Source organism: Micropterus dolomieu, linkage group LG12 (assembly GCF_021292245.1).
Source record: "Micropterus dolomieu isolate WLL.071019.BEF.003 ecotype Adirondacks linkage group LG12, ASM2129224v1, whole genome shotgun sequence".
Classification (NCBI taxonomy): Eukaryota; Metazoa; Chordata; class Actinopteri; order Centrarchiformes; family Centrarchidae; genus Micropterus; species Micropterus dolomieu.
The window spans coordinates 38,248,204-38,266,823 of NC_060161.1; the positions used below are offsets into that span (position 1 = coordinate 38,248,204).

General features: G+C 39.8%; 2 protein-coding genes across 3 annotated transcripts in view; both read right to left on the bottom strand.

Moving 5' to 3' along the window:
• LOC123980185 (zinc finger protein 260-like) overlaps positions 1-18,620 on the bottom strand; it is a 672,464-nt gene that overhangs the window by 22,853 nt on the left and 630,991 nt on the right. The gene's annotated exons all lie outside the window — the stretch shown is intronic.
• Positions 18,243-18,620, bottom strand: part of LOC123980203 (zinc finger protein 239-like) — a 20,435-nt gene continuing 20,057 nt past the window's right edge. For both annotated transcript variants that reach the window (XR_006827404.1, XR_006827403.1), the window contains one exon: positions 18,243-18,615. The gene's annotated coding sequence lies outside the window, so the exon portion shown is untranslated. The remainder of the gene's footprint in view (positions 18,616-18,620) is intronic.

Here is an 18,620-nt window from a genome sequence, read left to right on the forward strand (position 1 = left end):
AATTAATAAGGCAGAATGCACATAACCATAATATGCAAAAAAACAATGTAGCCAGATTATTTAAAAAATCTAGAAGAAGAAATCTGGGGAAATATTTGCCATTGGAAAAGGAAAGCAGTCCTACAGCCACTTGTAATGTCTGCAATGTGAGCATTTCATGAGACGGTAGTAAAAAAAATGAAAATATTAAACTTTAGTTAAAAAAATTTGCATGTGTCGTGGGGCGTTCAATATTACCAATTTGACATTGCACCTTAAAAATAAAAACCCAACAGAATACAACGAGTCCATCTGAAGGTTGTCCCCCCCTAAAAAATCATTAAATACTATAACAATATATACTTAAAATAACTATGTAAGTAGTAAAACAATTCAAACGTAAATGGGGCAATCAAAGTGCATTTTAAGTATAGAAAGTCCCCCCTCCCTTGCCACACTGTGGTTTGGTCCACTGCCTGCTTTCCCCCCTTCACCGGGTGAAGTGTCGTCACACAGACAACTCTCCCGCAGTGTTGCCAGATCGGGCGGGTTCCTGCCCAATTAGTCTGTTTTGATTTTGATTGTGTGGGTCAAAATTTGTTCGGGCGGGCAGACATGTACTCCATCCAAGTCTGACACTCCCTAATTTACGCATGGATGGATAGAGAAATATAGAAATTAATGGCAATAAAGCATGCTGTCATTATTTTAGAAACCCCCCAAAATATCACAAATAATGCTTTTAGGGGAGTTAATCTTCCCCTGGCTCCCCCGTAGTTCTCACCCTGCACACACACACGCACACGCACACGCACACACACACACACACACACACACACACACACACACACACCGTTGGCGCTGCGCTAAAAGTCATCTGTCAGTGATGCAGTTACCCAAAATTTCCTGAATGAACTTAAAGTGTGTCATGTCATTGGATGAAATAAATGCGAGTTGCAAAAATACAGGAGACCGCCTTACAAACGAGTGTGTGGAGGATATGGTCATTTCACCGTAAGGTTTTGATGCTGTCATTAAAACCTTACACTCCAGTACAGCAGGTGGCGCTAATGCAACTAAAACGTTTATTTATGAAGGCCGCTTAGGCTGACGGTGTGTACTTCTTGTATGTAAAGTATGTAGGCTATGTAAATGTAATGTAACCGTAGGTAAGGACACGTAGAAGTTCAAATACTGAAACAAATACTATTAGACTGGTTTTGTGTGTGTTTTGGCGGTTTTTGGGCTGGAATTCATTAGTATAGTAGTTAGTATAGTCCCCTTACTATACAGCTTATATAGTAAGGGGAGCTAAAGATGCCTGGGGACTGAAATAAGCCGTTTTACATCTTGAACGCCCCTGATCAGTGACCGGGCCGGGAGGCGTCAAATATCCAATTTTCTGCCGGTGACTTGAACGTCACATGCACTGTGTTCACGTCATGCACACAGAGGCAGTAACTGGCTTTTGTCACACACACACACACACACACACACACGCTAAAACATGTGTTAGGTGTGAAAGTTCTTCACAGAGAGAGACACTATCTGAAGTTAGAAGACACGGTGGATATTTGAAAGCACGGAGCAGGTAAAGCACCAGTGATCAGCTGTTGTCATTCACGATGGCTCCATCGGTATTAAAGTTTTATAAAAAGACTTTTTGTCTTTTATAAAACTGCTGACAAATAAAGTCAGAGCAGACAGAGAGAGAGAGACACACAGGTGTAGGTGCATCTGTGTCTGAAGTGAAAAGCAAGGTGAGCAGATTACTAGATCAACTAGCTCAGTTGTACTCAAACTTTGTCACATGAAGTAAAACTGATACAGATTAGACCACGGACCCCCATTTGATTTTGTCCCAGGATCCCCCATCAGATAGGATTTGGGGTTTTAGATGTTGTATTACAGAAGGTGTATGAGGTCTTATTCTTTGGTAGCAGTCATGCCCACTTTAAATATTTTAGTTTTTTGTTTTAAATGTATTTAATTTTTGTCTGTGACATTTAGTCTATAGAGTAACAACATACTGTGTAACAATTCATGGCTTTCTCTTCTTAACATGTTTTTGCCTTTTTCCCTAAATCCTTCTTCAGGCTTCTAGACTCAGTTATCATCCATTTGCTGTGAAGATATAAACCACATAGGAACAGTACAAAACATATCTAACTGTAATTTAGAGGGGGGATAAGCACTTCTTCCTTTTCTGCTTTGAAGTTTATGTTTTGTTATACTGGCCAGCAGACAAACATTGTCCTTCAAGAATCATGACGACCCTACTGGGTGCAATTCTTCTCCTCTTATAACACAAATCTTCGTACGGCTGCAACCAACTGATTAAATTTTTCATTAAACCCTACTTTTACATTTTGGATAGCAATTCTTGCAATAGGCAGTTTACAATTAAATGGAATATTAGCCACATTTGCACATGAAATATAATAAATGCCAATTTTTTTTCACTCACTCTTTAATATTATTTGATATTATCTGTGTTTTTTAAGTGACATATTTCTTTGACTGATGATACTTTCTTAAAATTTTAGAAGCTTCTCGAATTAGTCGGTTTGCACTAATCTTTTATGAGGATTGTAAAAATGTGGTGCAAGTTAAAACACTTTAAATTGAATATTTCTTAATTTATAGTCCTCTGACAGACAAAACATTCAACAAATCAATGATCAAACTTTAATATTAGGTGCCATCAAGGTGACCTTTGCCAGATTCCTCATTTGCATATTCAAATATGTGCCCACTAAAAAGCAGCAGTACTTGTTTGCTTGCACTTGCTATGTTTACTATGTCCTTGTATAATAAAACCTAATGGGCAATTCATTTGTTTCTGATTATCTTGTCTTACACCACTGGCAAATCTTTGTTCAGCTCTAGCACACTGATTCACAATAACATGCATGATAGAAAATACCTGCAGTTTTTGCATTAACTACTGCTAGAAATCCTACTTTTACAATTGGATAGTAAATTTTGTCCTGTAATCCTGTAGATTACCTTTGTCATGTCATATCATCCCTGCTGAGTCAGCACACATGCAGGCATGACTAAAGAAATCTTTAAATGTGCATGTGGCACCTTTTCACCTCAGTGAGAAAATAATTCATTTTAATTCAGTTAGAAACTCCACGACTTTAATGGCTCCTGTGTTTCAGCAGCTTTTCTGCTCATGTTTAAAACTTTCTGCACATTCAGTGGTGGTAAATGAGGGAGGGCAAGTTTGTTTTACTTTCCACACTGCCCCCTGTTTGTGTAAAATATCATACTGGGGACCTGATAAATCAACAATGTTGCATGAAAGTAACACAAAAACAATTAGACTGCCAAGTATGTCTATCAAAAGTTGACGTAAGTCGTCCACGAGCATTTCTGAAGGAGCTCATCTCAGTCAAATAATTTCATTTGGTTGATCTCCACCCACCATAACCTTGCACTGTGCTGTGTCTTGTAGAGGCAAATTAGACATTTGATAATCAGATTGCATTGGACATCCTCTGTGACGCTGGACAGGCAGGAACATTACTAAGTAGTTTTGCATCATAACTTGCATTGGAAAGATCTAATGAGCAGAGGACATTTAAAACTCAGACATAAAAGTTTCCATTAGTCAAACTGAGAAATCTTTTGTCAGCTTGCCAGCTGGGGAAGGTCAAAAGCATTTGTCCATGAGTTGTAACACAATAACATATTAGTCATGCACTGTGTTTTTGCTCCTAGTGGCACAGATTTTATAGGTTACTCACGGTCACGTTCTCTTTGTCTCCTGTACTAACTAGAGGCTGAGTTCTCCTCTTCTCTCAAATTCTTTAACTTGAAATTTCTTCCTTCATGACTGGGGTGTGGAAACATTATGTATATTTAAAACACCAAAAATGACAGCTGAAAAGTTTTTCTGTGAGGCAAATGCACTTTTCTATTAACAAAAGATAAGCTCTGTTGGTAGAGCAGTTCAGGCCCCGGATGTGGATTCGATTTCCACCTTGGCCAATTACCTGTTTGCAGGCCTGGATTAAGAATTCAGAGCCCCCTGGGAACGACGTCTTGTAGCCAGTAGTATAGTCTAGTTTTTTGTAGTGAGTTTACTGTGATTGTTCACAAACATTGCATGTTTTCTTATTCTGCCAAAAAAAACTCTCTCATAGCACTTACATATGTTATTAAACATTTCTTGTTTCTATTTTTCAGGACATTTTAAACAAATTCTTTTAAAAAGTGGTGGGGACATGTCCCCAGCGTCCCCAGTGTAAATGACACCTATGCAGATGGGGAGAACAGATTTATATTCTAATGTTTAATTAGTGTTACTCACCATCTAACTCAGCCAGTTAGGAGCTGCATGAAGCCATAGATGTAATATGAATCTGGTTTTATCAGCTGGCAATTTTCAATGCACATTTAAGAGTGTAAGTTGCAACTTTTATTAACCATAATGGAAAGCTGGGGCTTTTCAGTAGCAGTAATAACAATGAACATAGGCCTGTGTGCAGTTATATCATCAAAACTCATTCATTACAGATTATCATCAACAGGGAGGACACAAAAAGTGGTCCAAACTATTATCTGCAAACTATTATCTGCCAAAACCATTGTCAAGGTTTTGTAGCTGCTGTATGAGCTGAAATGCATGAGCAAGCACACAGGAACTGCTTCTTCTACTACTGTACAGACACACACACACACACACAGTATCCTGCATTCATTCATCCACCACATTAACGTTATTTAAGTTAACTAATAATAGATGCAATTTAATCTACCAACAATGCTGTTACAGTTCCGTTAATGATAACGTATGTGCTACTTTCACTCACCAGGTGACAGCATCAGCCTCCTCATTTTCTGTAGTTTCAGTAACGATAACGTTCGTGTCATCTGCTGCAGCTTCAGTGTCACCCGGAGCGGCAGCAGATTCATCTGCAGGTTTACCAAAACACTGAAAGAGTGTAGTTTGAGTTTGCTTGCGTCTCACATCTCCTTTAGGGCTTCATATTAGTTATCAAAGTTATTTCAAAGTTGTGCCGGGTGACCGCCAGTAACTAAACCGCACTAAAGTCTCTAATGAAGAAAGCAAAGGAAAGTAAATCTGCTCATCCAGCCATCTCACCTACAGCATCTGATGAAAGCAGCCGGCGGCTCTGCGAGTGAAATCAGCCGATGAAAGTATGAATGAAAGCTGCTGGAGCGCAGTGATCAATAGGTGACGAGTGATGTGGCTTGCAAATAAACTGTATGCTGTAGTGTTAAAGGATATCAGAAGAGGAAATAAACTGAAAGCCTATAACTGTGCAGACTTTGATTAGTCAGGCTACATCATTTCAATTTCCCTGAAACATTTAGCCTAATAAATCCCAAGACACCATGATCATATTCTGGATTATTCAAAAATGAATTCACACTCAGAATCAATAAATCTAAATGCAGATAATATAAACACTGTGCCAGTAGAAGTGATCCTGTGCCTCTGAGCATGACACGGAGTCAAAATCTGTAATTGATTGGCATAAAATATGAATCGACTGGTTTTGAAGCAGTTATTGTGCGTCTGCCACCTGTAGTTACTGTTGGTAACAGCAGATGTGGTTTAATACTACAGGTCACAGCTAAACAAAGTATTCTCAGGCAGTAACTGGTCTTTTTCCATCATGATGTGAGCAGTCATGATCTGACTTTATGCTGCACACGACATGAGTCTGCAGTGAAAGTGAAAGGAGTTGGTGACCTGAGAAAGTGAGCAGCCTGTCGCCTGCAGCTATTCAGATATCAGCTCACTGTCGGCTCCTCACTGTTACAGCGCTGCAATATTTCACACTGCTGTCAGAAAAGTGTCTTGTTTTGTAGATTCATTTTTGATGAACGATGGCGGTCAGTGCTCATTCACACAACTTGTGTTTTGCCAGTTAAATACTTTTAATGTGAAGCTTCAGCGGCAGGAAATGTTCAGTTTGCATTAGCAGCAACTTAAAACAGCATTTTTATCTTGTAATTTCGCCACAGATGGTGAAGTTGACAGGAAGTTAAGAGTCAAGTTAAATCATAATGTCAGAAATTTCTACACCACCAGGATTTAGAAGATGCTGGAAGTTGCTGTGTTTATATTTTGGACCCATAAGAACAGGAAATATTTTCTGAACCCACAACAAATTTATAAAAATAAACCAACGTTTGTGTTTGAGATGATAAAGTCTTCCTTTATGATTCACTAAACAAACTATTTAAACCTTCCTTGGATCAGCTGGAAATGCAGGATCCAAACCCTCTGCATACAGTTTGCTCCTCCAGTGACTTTAAAGTGAAAACTATCATCTGTTGAACAAACTGAAGCTCCTCTGCTGCCTCCTGCTGGCTGCTTCCTGTCACTGTCAGTCTGTTCGGCCCTCAGGACAAACTGGAGAGCTCCTCACAAAACATTCACATTAACACAACAGCTACATTTACTACACTGCTGTACTCAAGTACAACACTCAGGTACTTGTACTTTACTTTCTACTTCTGCTCCACTTCTCAGAGGGAAATATTGTACTTTTACTTCACTACATTTATCTGACAGCTTTAGTTACTTAGAAACACATATGAGTTCACATTTAGTGTTTAAAATAGGTGTTGTTATAAACTCCCAACAGTTTATAGAATTATGACAACATTTATTGAAAGTTTTCTTGTACTCGATATAAATTCTTCACACCAGACTCTACTACTGAAAATCTCTAAGACAATCATCAGTTACAGTCTGATACAAAATGAGCTCCAGCTCAACAACTACAGCAGTAAAATCCTGCTTTTACATTAATGAGACATTAAAATAACAGAAACTTCATATAATTAACATCTTAAATGTTAAAACATCAACACTCACTGAGTCATAATGATGAGATATGAAGTAATTTACTGTCATATGTTGATCTGAGTTTTGGTTTAAAAAAAATCTCAGTACCTTAAAAATGTTGATTCACCACAGGAGCTTTTATTTCGGTAATTCTTACCTTTTTTGGGCCATAAGGGTCAAACAACAGAGAATCCCTCAGTAATAATAGAGCCAGAACAGATCTAATTATTAACTGCGGCTTACAGCAGATACAAGCCAAACTACTGCAGGAACCACATCAGCTTCTGTACGTTACAGTAAGGGAGGAAACATCAACGCTGACATGAGCCCCACAGACCCGACGGATGATGGGGAACACTTCACGGTACGTATGACTGGCGGTCTGAGGTTACACCAACTGATTTGTGGTGGAAATTATATATTTCCTTCTAAAGAAATAGTTACAACAAACAGGTGTCTTTATTATATTTATTTACAGAGGAGACATTTAATGCTAGAGAATAATTGTGGAGTCTAACAGAAAAGCCTTTCTCAGCCTTGAGCCACAGTGGAAACTCCTTTCTCACAGGAAAGCATGAAACAAAACAATCTCACAGAAGGTCATTATATCAAAACACTGGTACACTTAGTGGAAATTATAACATCACATAAGATGAGCAAAGAACATAAGGTAATGACATATAGAGGATTAATAAAACTACAGACAGGTAAAATCTATTTTCTAGTTTCTATTACAGTTCCCCCTTTGGCCGTCCTGTGGACACATTAAGTTTATTTTAGTAATAAACTGTCATTTCATCAATGAATGCTCTCATCTTACTGTTTAAGCAGTTTAGCAGTTTTTGTAGAACAGAGACATTCTTAAGTAGTGAGCAAGCTAGGGGATCAAAACATATTTAATTTAAACAGTTTGGTCTAAATCAAAGTTGTCATTGTCATGATCAGGTGGATTCAATCAGGTGAATCGTCTGACATGTTTCTCAGGAACGAGGCAGAACAGGAAGTGACTGGGTCGGCGTCACTCAGACAGGTATTTTACATATTTACTTACTATATAGACAGAATACATTAATTGCAAGGACACATTAACTGTTGCTAACAGTAAAAACAACCCACAGAGGAGATTAGAAACAAGATGGATTTAACGTTTTGCAGATATTATCGGCCGATATATGACTATTAAAAAAGAGAGTTGGATCCTTCCCTCATGTCATGAATGTTGCATAGTTTGCCCACCAGACGGCGCGCTGCACCTTCTCTGTTCAAAACACTGCAGCAGCACAGAACAAAACATCAGCTGACCAGTCCACCAGAGCTCAGAGCGGTGAGGAGCTCCCGGTAGCTCTTACACTCAATATTTGAGGTGGGTTGTTAATTTGTCATGTCAAGTACATGACTTAATAATAAAAACAGCCTTCATCACTTCTTTCCTGAAAACATTCATACCAGACTTGCTAACCCTCCCATTTTTCACTGGGGCTCTCCCAGAATAACAGCACAAGTAGGTGTGTGGTGGAGGCTATTGTTACGCTGACAGATGAGATTATAGATTTATTTCTTAAACAGTGCGGCACTTCCAGCGAACGATTCTCTCATTTCTCCCTAGTTCATTACTTCTAAATATTATTTAACAAGCTAGGGGATCAAAACATATTTAATTTAAACAGTTTGGTCTAAATCAAGGTTGTCATTGTCATCAAATAAGGTGAATCGCTTGGCATGTTTCTCGGGAAGGAGGCAGAACAGGAAGAGTTTGGATCGGCGTCACTCAGACTGATATATTTACACAATACATTATTAACAAGGAGACATTAAATTTTTCAAACAGTACAAACACAGAGGAGATGGTGCATGGGTTGGTGCAGGAGCCACGTTGAGAGCTTCAGTCTGCTTCTAAGATGAAACATTTCAAACTAGAGCCTTGACCTTGGGGAACCCGTCTGTAATAAATGAGTCTGAACTCAAGCCTCATATTCCACCTCTTTGTTGGAGCTTTTGACCACATCCCATGGCCTTCTTAAAGAGTCACTAAACCCCCCAAGCCTCTTATTTCAACTGATAACCAATGTGTATGGGTAATAAGTAGCATTTGTGTTTTCTAAAGGCACTCCTGCTGGTATAAGACTTGTCACATTGGCCACAGCTGTACGTTTTCTCTCTAGTGTGAACCCGTTGGTGTTGTTTTAGGTTACCGAATGTAGAAAAACTTTTTCCACACTGTTCACACAGGTGAGGTTTCTCTCCAGTGTGAACATGTTGGTGCCTTTTTAGGGCAACTGTTGTATTGAAAGATTTCCTACACTGTTCACACAGGTGAGGTTTCTCTCCAGTGTGAACATGTTGGTGCCTTTTTAGGGCAACTGTTGTATTGAAAGTTTTCCCACACTGGTCACAGCTGTACGGTTTCTCTCCAGTGTGAACACGGTGGTGGACTTTTATTGCACCTACTGTAGTGAAAACGTTGCCACATATGCCACAGCGGTACAGTTTCTTTCCCGTGTGAACACGCTGATGATTCCAGATGTTGTGAAGGATTTGTCACAGTGCTGACATTTGAGTCCCTCTGTTCTTCTCCTTCTCTATATCAACAGAGAGAAACACAATAAGTGAGATGTCATGATGGAGCAAACTATCTAAAACCATACATGACATTAGAGCTTTGAAATCACATACTAACCTACAGTACCTCATAGTGAGTATGTAGTGGCTATTACATAGTTAGTCATATACACTCTGCATGTACTGCATACTAAATAAATGACAATTACTCACAATACTGTAGTTGAACAGTTTGTGTACTTCTACTTTTTAAAGTAGATTTTTAAATCTGTAATTTTACTTCAAGTATGTTTTGTTTAAAGTATTGAACTTTGCTGCATCATCAGATCTGTTACGGACTAATAAAAAGCGCAAGAATAAAATTTCGACCACTTTGGCTTCAAGTGCAAGAGAACAACAGCTTTATGTTACATTGTAAGCTGTGAAAAAATGCTGTATTAAGTTACTGCTAATTAGGGCTGGACAATTAATTGCATGTGCGATATTATCGTGATGTAATACAACAAGATTTTCTAATTGCAAAGGCTGCTATTACACTCTGGTCACATGACACCCAAGAAGTTGATGCTTCGTCTGCACGTTACGCTGTACCTTGCCTTCTTGTTGTAAAACGGGCTTGACAGAACATAAACTTTAGTGTCTTTAGTGTATCACCCGCAGGTAACAGGTGAAATAGTCGAGTCATCCGCGGCTTTGACGGACAGGAAAAATGCACAACAGACAGACGCGTGGTAGTAAGGGAAGCGTATTGTGGCGATCGGCACCGGGGTCACACACACACAGCCACCAGTCAGCTCAGGAAATATCTGTGAAATGGCATTTCAAACCAAACTCACAAGTCCAAAAGAGGCCCAGTCTGTCCTGAGTTACAGCCAGTGTGCTCCGGTGATGTCGGAGAATTACTAAGCTTGTCTATTAAACACGGGAGGAGTCATTTGGTTTTATTTTCGTTGGCCAACGTTTGAACTGAACCTTAAACTGAGTATTTTTTGTTTGCTTACTGGGACACCAAGGAGATTTGAACTGAGATAAGGACATTAATTGCTAGTTGAACTGTGTGTTTTGTATTGAGCCCTTACTGTATAACACACTGTGGTTTTTCTTGTGGTCTGTAGGCCGACCTGATATTATATCGTATTATTTAATGCCATGACTTGACTCTCAAATTATCTTTCTCATATTATTATAATTTGATACATCTTCACCATTGCTCATAATAATAATTCTACCTAATTCATCGTCACATAAGAAAGAACAGTGTAGTTCTATCTATCCAATGTTGTGTTGGTCATACACCGATTTAATGCTTGTCCATTTTGAATAACACAGAAGGTAAAGAGCTTAAAAATGAATCGCATATGAAATTGCAATATTAGCAAAACTGCTTCACATTAAAAGCATTTAAATGGTGAAACACTATAACTTTGAAGTGGTCACAGGAAATGCAAGCTGTAAGTTTGGATAGCGCTGCTTTCATTCATCAAAAACACATCTACACAAGATAACCGTCATCTTCTGACAGCGGACCAGTTCGAAATATTGCATTGAGTAATGCAACAGGTGCAGACACATACAGATTGTCAGGAGCAGCAGACACAGTGAGCTGTTAGATAAAAAGCTGCGTGAGACAGGCTGCACACCTCCACCTTCTCAACCAGGTCACAAACTCCTTTCACTTTCACTGTTCAGACTCATGTTGTGTGCAGCATAAAGTCAGATCATGTCTGCTCAAGGTCTGAACTGCTTTGAATGTCACTCGTTTGTTAGAAGGTGATTAAACTAGTCGCCCCTAAATTTGGAGTGCACACGTATTCAAGCCTTTAAGGTAAATCCACCAAAACGTACCAGTGTGAGCTGACAGGCAGGTTAGCGACTTTATCCTGTCGTTTTCTTTCTTAGTTGATAACTACTATAGGAATGTAGAATCAGTGCGACTACAATGTGAAAGGTCACTGTTCACTGATCAGTTTTGTACAGATTACTTTAAACTGCAGCACTGTAGCCTTAATGTCCACAGAGTCACTGTGTTATAAAGGACAGTGTAGCTTATAGATTTTATTCTGTGCTGAGGATAAATTTCCGATGTCCAACTCTCTGTCCATACATCGATGACAGATGTTCAAGATCATGTTTGGGTAAAAAAGAAAACGAATGGCCTATTTAGCCGTGATTTCGATGTTTCTAAAGACGTAATTGTGTTCCAATATGTGCTTTGATATCGACAGTATAATTGAGGAAATGAAACGATGGCAGCTTCAGGCTCCGCAGGAGGAGTCAGAGAGAAACTCAGCGTTAGTTGTAGTAAACCTCCTCGCGAGCAGGTTAGGTTCACAGTGTAAGTTGCCGGGGGTTACAGACAGTTTATCTGTAGGGTAGGTGTGATTTGAAATTTATATATTCTGTATAAATAATTCACTGTGTAGCATAAAGGGAACTAAAAACTGCATTCATCTCACAACCCTGTTTTAATATAATACATACATTTACCTTGTACGTTGTATATTCATTTCATTCATTTTAGTCATGCACGTTAATAAACACAGTTGCTGAAATTTGTTTTTCTGCTGTTGTTATTTACCATGATTGATTTCCTGTGCCTTAGGATTGCAAGTGTCCAGGGTCAGGAGAGGGTGTAGGGGGGAAGCCCACTGCTGCAACTTGGCCCTGATTTGTCCTCATGGATGAGGTGTTGGGACAGAGGCATTCCACCACCCCACCTGTCGTAATTGCCTCTATCCCCGAAGACACACCAGGGCCAAGTGCTGCAGTGGGTGACCAGGAGGAGGAGGAGGAAGAGGAGGAGGAGGAGGAGGAGGAGGAGAGCCTGCCGAGAAAGAGAAAGAGGGACAGAGAGGATGAGCTGCTTCAGCTTCTCAAGGAAGACATGAGGTTGCAGAACAGAGGAGAGCACAGGAGAGCAGAGACAGGATGGACAGGCTGTTCTCTCTACTAGAGAGACTTGCCCAAAAATTAATCCTGAAATAATAATATATACAATATTTATTAATCAATTAAAATAAAATATTTGTTAAATAAATTATTTTATTTTCTGTGGTCTTTATAAATATTAGTATTTACAACATTTATTCCACTGAGCAGGCAGACCCTGGTGATGCTGCTGGACCTGGATGGGCTGCCACAATAAAGACCCTGGTCAGCAGGACATCATCTGGGATGGTCTCCAGAGTGTGGGTGCATCTCTCCACTGTCCACCGCATCGTCCATCAGTGGGTTTGCAGGGATGGTTCAATCGACGGTTGCCATTTCACTAAGATGTTTTAGTAAGAGGCAAGAATAATAAGCTGTGTACACACTTTCTTTCTTTGCTTTCTTGGTTTCTTGGTTTGAGTGTTTTGTAATGATGAAGAACATGTGTCTGAAATGCAGCTTGTAGCTCTGATCACAGTCAGCACCTTCCGCTAACACTAGAGTCAAACACACAACAGGAAGCTGGACAAACAAATGTCTCCACACAACTAGCTGATGTCAGTGAGGAAGTGTTGTAGAAAGACTGCTGTGTCATGTGATGTTTATGTGACACAGATGTGTAGTGATGGTGTAACCCTCCCCTCCATGTCTCTGCTGGGACGTCCTCACAGGCAGCATGTTGTCTCTGGGTCATTCTGCTTCCTCCGTCCTCCAGCCGTTGACCCAGAGATCCACCGAGCTCCTCCATCATCCAGGATGTTCCCCTCACTTTCACAGGTGGAGCAGAGAGGAGCCCCAGCTGCTGTTACCGGGCAGAAACAGGCTGCTTGTTGATTGGTCGGCCGATCTGATGGACAGTAAAAGTGGAAATTCCAATATTAATATTCCTCCAGAAGTGTAAAAGGGAATAACAGCAGCAGCAGAGGCTCTGAACGTCTTCATGATGATTCAGCAAATGGAAATGATTCTGTGTGTGTGGAATCAGAAATGTTTTAATGCAATAAATCTTTATTGCTCCCTCACATCTGGGGCCTGAATCCTGAAGCTGGTTTAGCTGAGTCTGGGTCTCTCTGGGTGATCTGGTCTCAATGAGTCTAACAATGGCCATCCTGAATAACCAGTATCATGAAGCTGTTTATGGACAGATTGTGTTAACTCTGGGTTTTCCCTCCAGCTCTGAGTGTGTTGATGTGAAACAGGGCGAGTTGTTGGTTCCAACAACATCATCACAACCATGAAGGAAAAGCTTCTTCTGAGACCTGCTCAATATATATTAGAAAGATTTCAGGCAGATTATTGGACAGATGCTGCATCCATATTACTATCCTGTGTTCCACCAGTATTATGTCAGAGTGATCAGCCTGTGAGTACGGATGTATAGTACAAAGTGGAGCGATTTGTTTACTAGCCTGCAGTGATGCAGGCAGAGGCAGTATTGTTAGCTAGGACCTGCCACTGTTCGCAACATAACTTCATAATCGTTTTACCAATACTTGATACACTTACTGCAGTCTAACTGTAATAAAGTGTGGACCAAGGTTATTATCGTCAACTAAGACAAAGAAAATAACGAAAACTAGATGTGTGATAAAAACGAGGCTTTACAAAAAAACGATAACTAACTAAAACTTTATTGTAGGTTTGCAAAACTAACTAAAAGTAACTAAAATGAATCTGCAAGGCAGACAAGGCTGGGACTGTAACAGACTCCGTGAGTTAGTCTGGCGCTGTTACACCTTTGCCTCCCGCTCACGATGCTTCGATTAAAGCTCCAAGATGCCATCCTTCCTTGGTCAAATGTGTTGGACCTATGTCATCTGCAGAGGAAACAAAGGGGAAGGGCAACCAAAAACCACAGTGTGCGTGGTCCGCCAAAGGTGTTAAATGTGTCTCCTAAAGTCTCCTAAAGCTAACTTGTTGTTTTTAGTGTCTCTGTTCAGGGAGCGATTAAAGCAGGATGCAAGTCGGCGAAGGAAGTGTTTTCCCCCTCACGGGTCCGTAAAGAAGGTGAAGACAGGTGACAAAGTGTTTGCCTCAGTGTTTTTACTTTGTGGTTTGTAGGACGTGATGTGCTGGGTGCCGTTCCAAACTTCTCCTTGCGCCGTGAGTTCGGTGACTGTGCAGTGGCAGCTGTTGGCCCGGCATTCCCGACCAGTGGAAGCCGGTGTGGTGAGCAGCGGGTGACTCCACGTGTCCTTCCCCAGCGCGGTGGGAGCCATTAAAAACTGTGTAGCCTATTGTGTTGCATATCCAGTGTCATTTAATTTACTTAATATAATTCATATTGTCTCTGGTGTGGGCAGAGATCGTTTTTAGTTGATTAAAAGCCTTTTGTTACATTGATTGGAATAAATACATTAACTTGACACATGTCTTCAGTCATCCTTGGTTTTTCCACCCGGTTATTTATCTCTTTGCTCGTCCCACACCCCTGGACAAGCTGGGGAGGTAACACATATACCAAAATATTTGAAATGGTCTGAACAGATGGATACCCCTCCGAACGTGCAGCACAGAGTGACGTATGGTGTGACGTATCTTTACATTATAAAAGTTATCACACGTGGGATAGGTACCAAAACCCAGTGTTATGACTCACTGATCATATTCTGGCCACATACAGTATGATCTTATACCAGCCACAGGCTTTCTGCTCGTTCCAGACTTTATTTAATCTTATTTATCTAAAGAATATTTCTATTTGATGGAATGGTGCAGCCATGAAAACATGGAGGATCTGGTATGAATATGTCACTCAGTGTTAACAATAGATATTGATATTGCAATTTCTTTTTTCTGGGATATATATTGCGATATGAAAAAAATACAAGAATTTTCACCTGACTTAAATAGCAATATCTGGAATAATTGGGGTGATTTTGTATGGGAAATGTATAGGAAATAAAAAAATAAATAGGCTGAAAAATTACATTTTACTCAAGACTTTTTGATTGCACCATCCTTTCTCTTTAATGGACATTTTAAAAATCAAAAAACATTTGAGCAGCTATACAACCAGTGCAGAGTTGTTTTCAAAAAAACATTAAAACAAAGTCTTGGTCATAATGGTTGAACAAATGAAGGTAAAATTTAACTTTTACAATTGTATAAAATCTGGTTTGGTTTTCACGCAGACACATTTTAACAAAATTATAAAACTAAAAGAGCAGCAGCACGACCAGTCTCCTGAGTGATTTACAAAAATAAAACTTAATTTAAATATATAATTTACTATCAACTAAAAACTATCAACTAATAAATAGCAAATGTCAATTTAGAACCATTTTTAAATCAACTTTTCTTAGCAACATACAAAAAAGTGTTGGGTAGTGTGTTCAAACAAATAAAGAAAATCTGCTTTCTTAGCAGCTAAACAAGTGTCAAGTTAAGAGGTTTTTGGCGAAGAATACTTGAGACAAGAGCATTGGCAAGTGACGATGTTGCCACCTGCACTGAAAATCCTTTCTGGAGGTGGAGCTTGTAGCAGGGATGCATAAATACTTGCGGGCAAGCTTGGCGAGTCGTAGAAAGCTAACTCTGTGACTTTTCCACCATGCAAGTGGATCTTCCTCTTTGTCTGTGGAACGTATCAGCAGGTAATTGTTTAACTCTGCTTCCACAGCATCCTTAAGGGTCAGAGAGGAATCACCCTTTGCTGCAGCTCCGCTTTGTTTAAAGAAACTTCTGGGCTTTTTCAAGAGCACATCTGGCCTTCCAGCTGTGAGAGAAGTGACTCACCAGCTTCTTGCAGACACCTGCAGCATGGTCAACGCGTCCATCCTTTTTCACTGCATTTTCTAAGGGAAAAAACAATAACAAAACAAAGTACATATTAATTAATTTACACAATTATATTTTGAACTAAAAGTGATTATTAAATTGTGTTATCTTATGTCCATTTTCTTTTTTTTTTTTCACATGTCTTCATGATGTGTGTGTGTGTGTCTTTAAAAAGTATTTGCTCATAATACTAACATGTTAAAAGAGTAAAATAAACATAGCATGGGCATATAACTTACCAACTGCAAGATGCAATCTGTGGCCAAAGCACTGCAGCCTGGTCCACTTGTTCAGGGCGGCAGCTTTTACCATGTTCGCCGCATTGATGTTTTACAGACTTGACGTCTCTCATCTAGTCCCCAAGCAGCCACCTCTTCTCTCATCCCCATTGCAATGTTCTCACTTGTATGATCCTCCAAGAAAAATGGTGTTTGCAAACAGCGACTTTTGAGTTGGAAGTCCTTATTAATAAAGTGGACGCTCAGACCAATGTGGGGGTCTGTTGTCCGGCTGGACCACGAATGACAGCTCGGTTTCAACTTCTGCATTTGTCATACAGCTCTGGGCAACTTGAGAAAAATATGTGCGTGATGGTATTTCATACTGCTTATCAAGCGTCCGGATCATGTTTTTGAAACCCTCTTTGGTTATTGTATTGATTGCACCTCGCTAAGACATGACTCCAAAGTTATCGCATCGGTAATTTCTCTCTCGCCATTTGGAACCTTTCTAGTATGGTGCAACACTGGCAAAAGCATCTGAAATACTTGCTGTAGCGGCTGTTGCTTTGGATGACCTTCACTTCTCGCTTTGCACTGGTCGTACTGAGCTTTGTGGTGCCGATTTAAGTGATCGAACAAATTAGTTGTGTTGCCTCGTTTTTTTTGGAACAACTACAAGACACAGGTGTCAAAGTACCTTAGTTTGGTCAATGTTGTCGTTTCTGTAGCCAAAATAGTTCAAAACCACTGAATTTGCTTTTCGTCTTGGCACCAAATCCACTTTTTCGCTGGTTTTCTCCTGTTCCCCACTCATTTTCACGTTGTCTATAAATAGCCGGGGCGGTGCCTGCTTTCATAAATTGATCAAGATATTGTGATCGGTGGTGCGCTGTGCAGAGCCCGTTTGTCACTCACTAGCAACAAACTGTGTATCCAAGAACTCTAAAATCCAAGTAAATTATGTTAACATCAGAGAGACTTAGTATATTAGTTGTGCAAAACCTTTGCCAGTATTCGTTTTGTATCAAGCAGCAAAAATATTCTGTTATTTGCCTTGCTTGACATCGCATGTGACTGCAATGTGACTATTGCTCAAGTGCACATCTCGATGCTGAAACAATAAATTGTGCAGCCCTAGTTAACATCATATAGCTGAACTTCACAGAGGAGGTGGAACAAGTTGAACACAATAAATATGAGAGGTCTAATGTAAAATCAGTGTTTGTGCTGTTAAAATCTGTGAACAACAACAACAACCTTTCTGGGCTGCTGATCTTCCATTATAGGAGGACTGGTTGTTTCTATTAAAGGTAACAGGACACAAACCCTCTGCACACAGTTTGCTCCTCCAGTGACTTTAAAGTGAAAACTATCATCTGTTGAACAAACTGAAGCTCCTCTGCTGCTTCCTGCTGGCTGCTTCCTGTCACTGTCAGTCTGCTCGTCCCTCAGGAGAAACTGTACAGCCTATGACCAACTCTCTGGTCAGAAGACTTCACTTCATATGGAGGACAGAATCTGACAATTACAAACGAATACAGAAATTAAAAAATGCTCAATAAATAAACATCCTATTAAATGCACCAACAAAATTACTAAGTAAATCTAGGCATTAATTAAAATTATAGAATGAGACACAAATTGAAATATTTATCTTAAGTTGTTTCTTTATTTATTCACCTTTGTAACCATTAGGGATGACGCCACAGACTCCCAGCTAGAAATGCCCGCCCCCCTGGATCCTTGATTGGATGGTGAACTGATATTCCTGACTGGATAGTCAAATACCATGTTAATCCGAGCATCCCCATTGGTTATTCAGTAGGATGTGTGGGAGAAAAGTACTTGTAACTGGGGGTTTGTTTTGCATTTCCACACATTCAAAAATTCTTAAAAATACAAAATACTTCCACACATAAAACGTTTTCACACAGCTACAATACATTTGGGGCAATATTTATTCCACAGTCCTGCAGCCAGTTCAGCATGTTAACTTAAAACCTCACGTTATTTAATATGTGGTTATGGACACATAATTTATCAATTAATATACGTTTAAATTCAGCATAGCATAGTCAGTCTCTCTGTCCTTCGTCTTCCGAGTCCTCAGTTCCACTTGATGGAAACCAGAGCTCATGAGATGTTCCTTAAAAGACAGTGGTATCAGGTTCTCCTAGCCACAGTCAGGTTGTGATTCACTAAACTGGCTTAGGTTGTCAGAGTTAGCTCTCACCCATCGTTGTTTATGCTCTGGGAGTTCTTGCAGGTCCGTTGTATACCAAGAAACTGTCATCCAACTTTTCCATTAGTGACCTCCC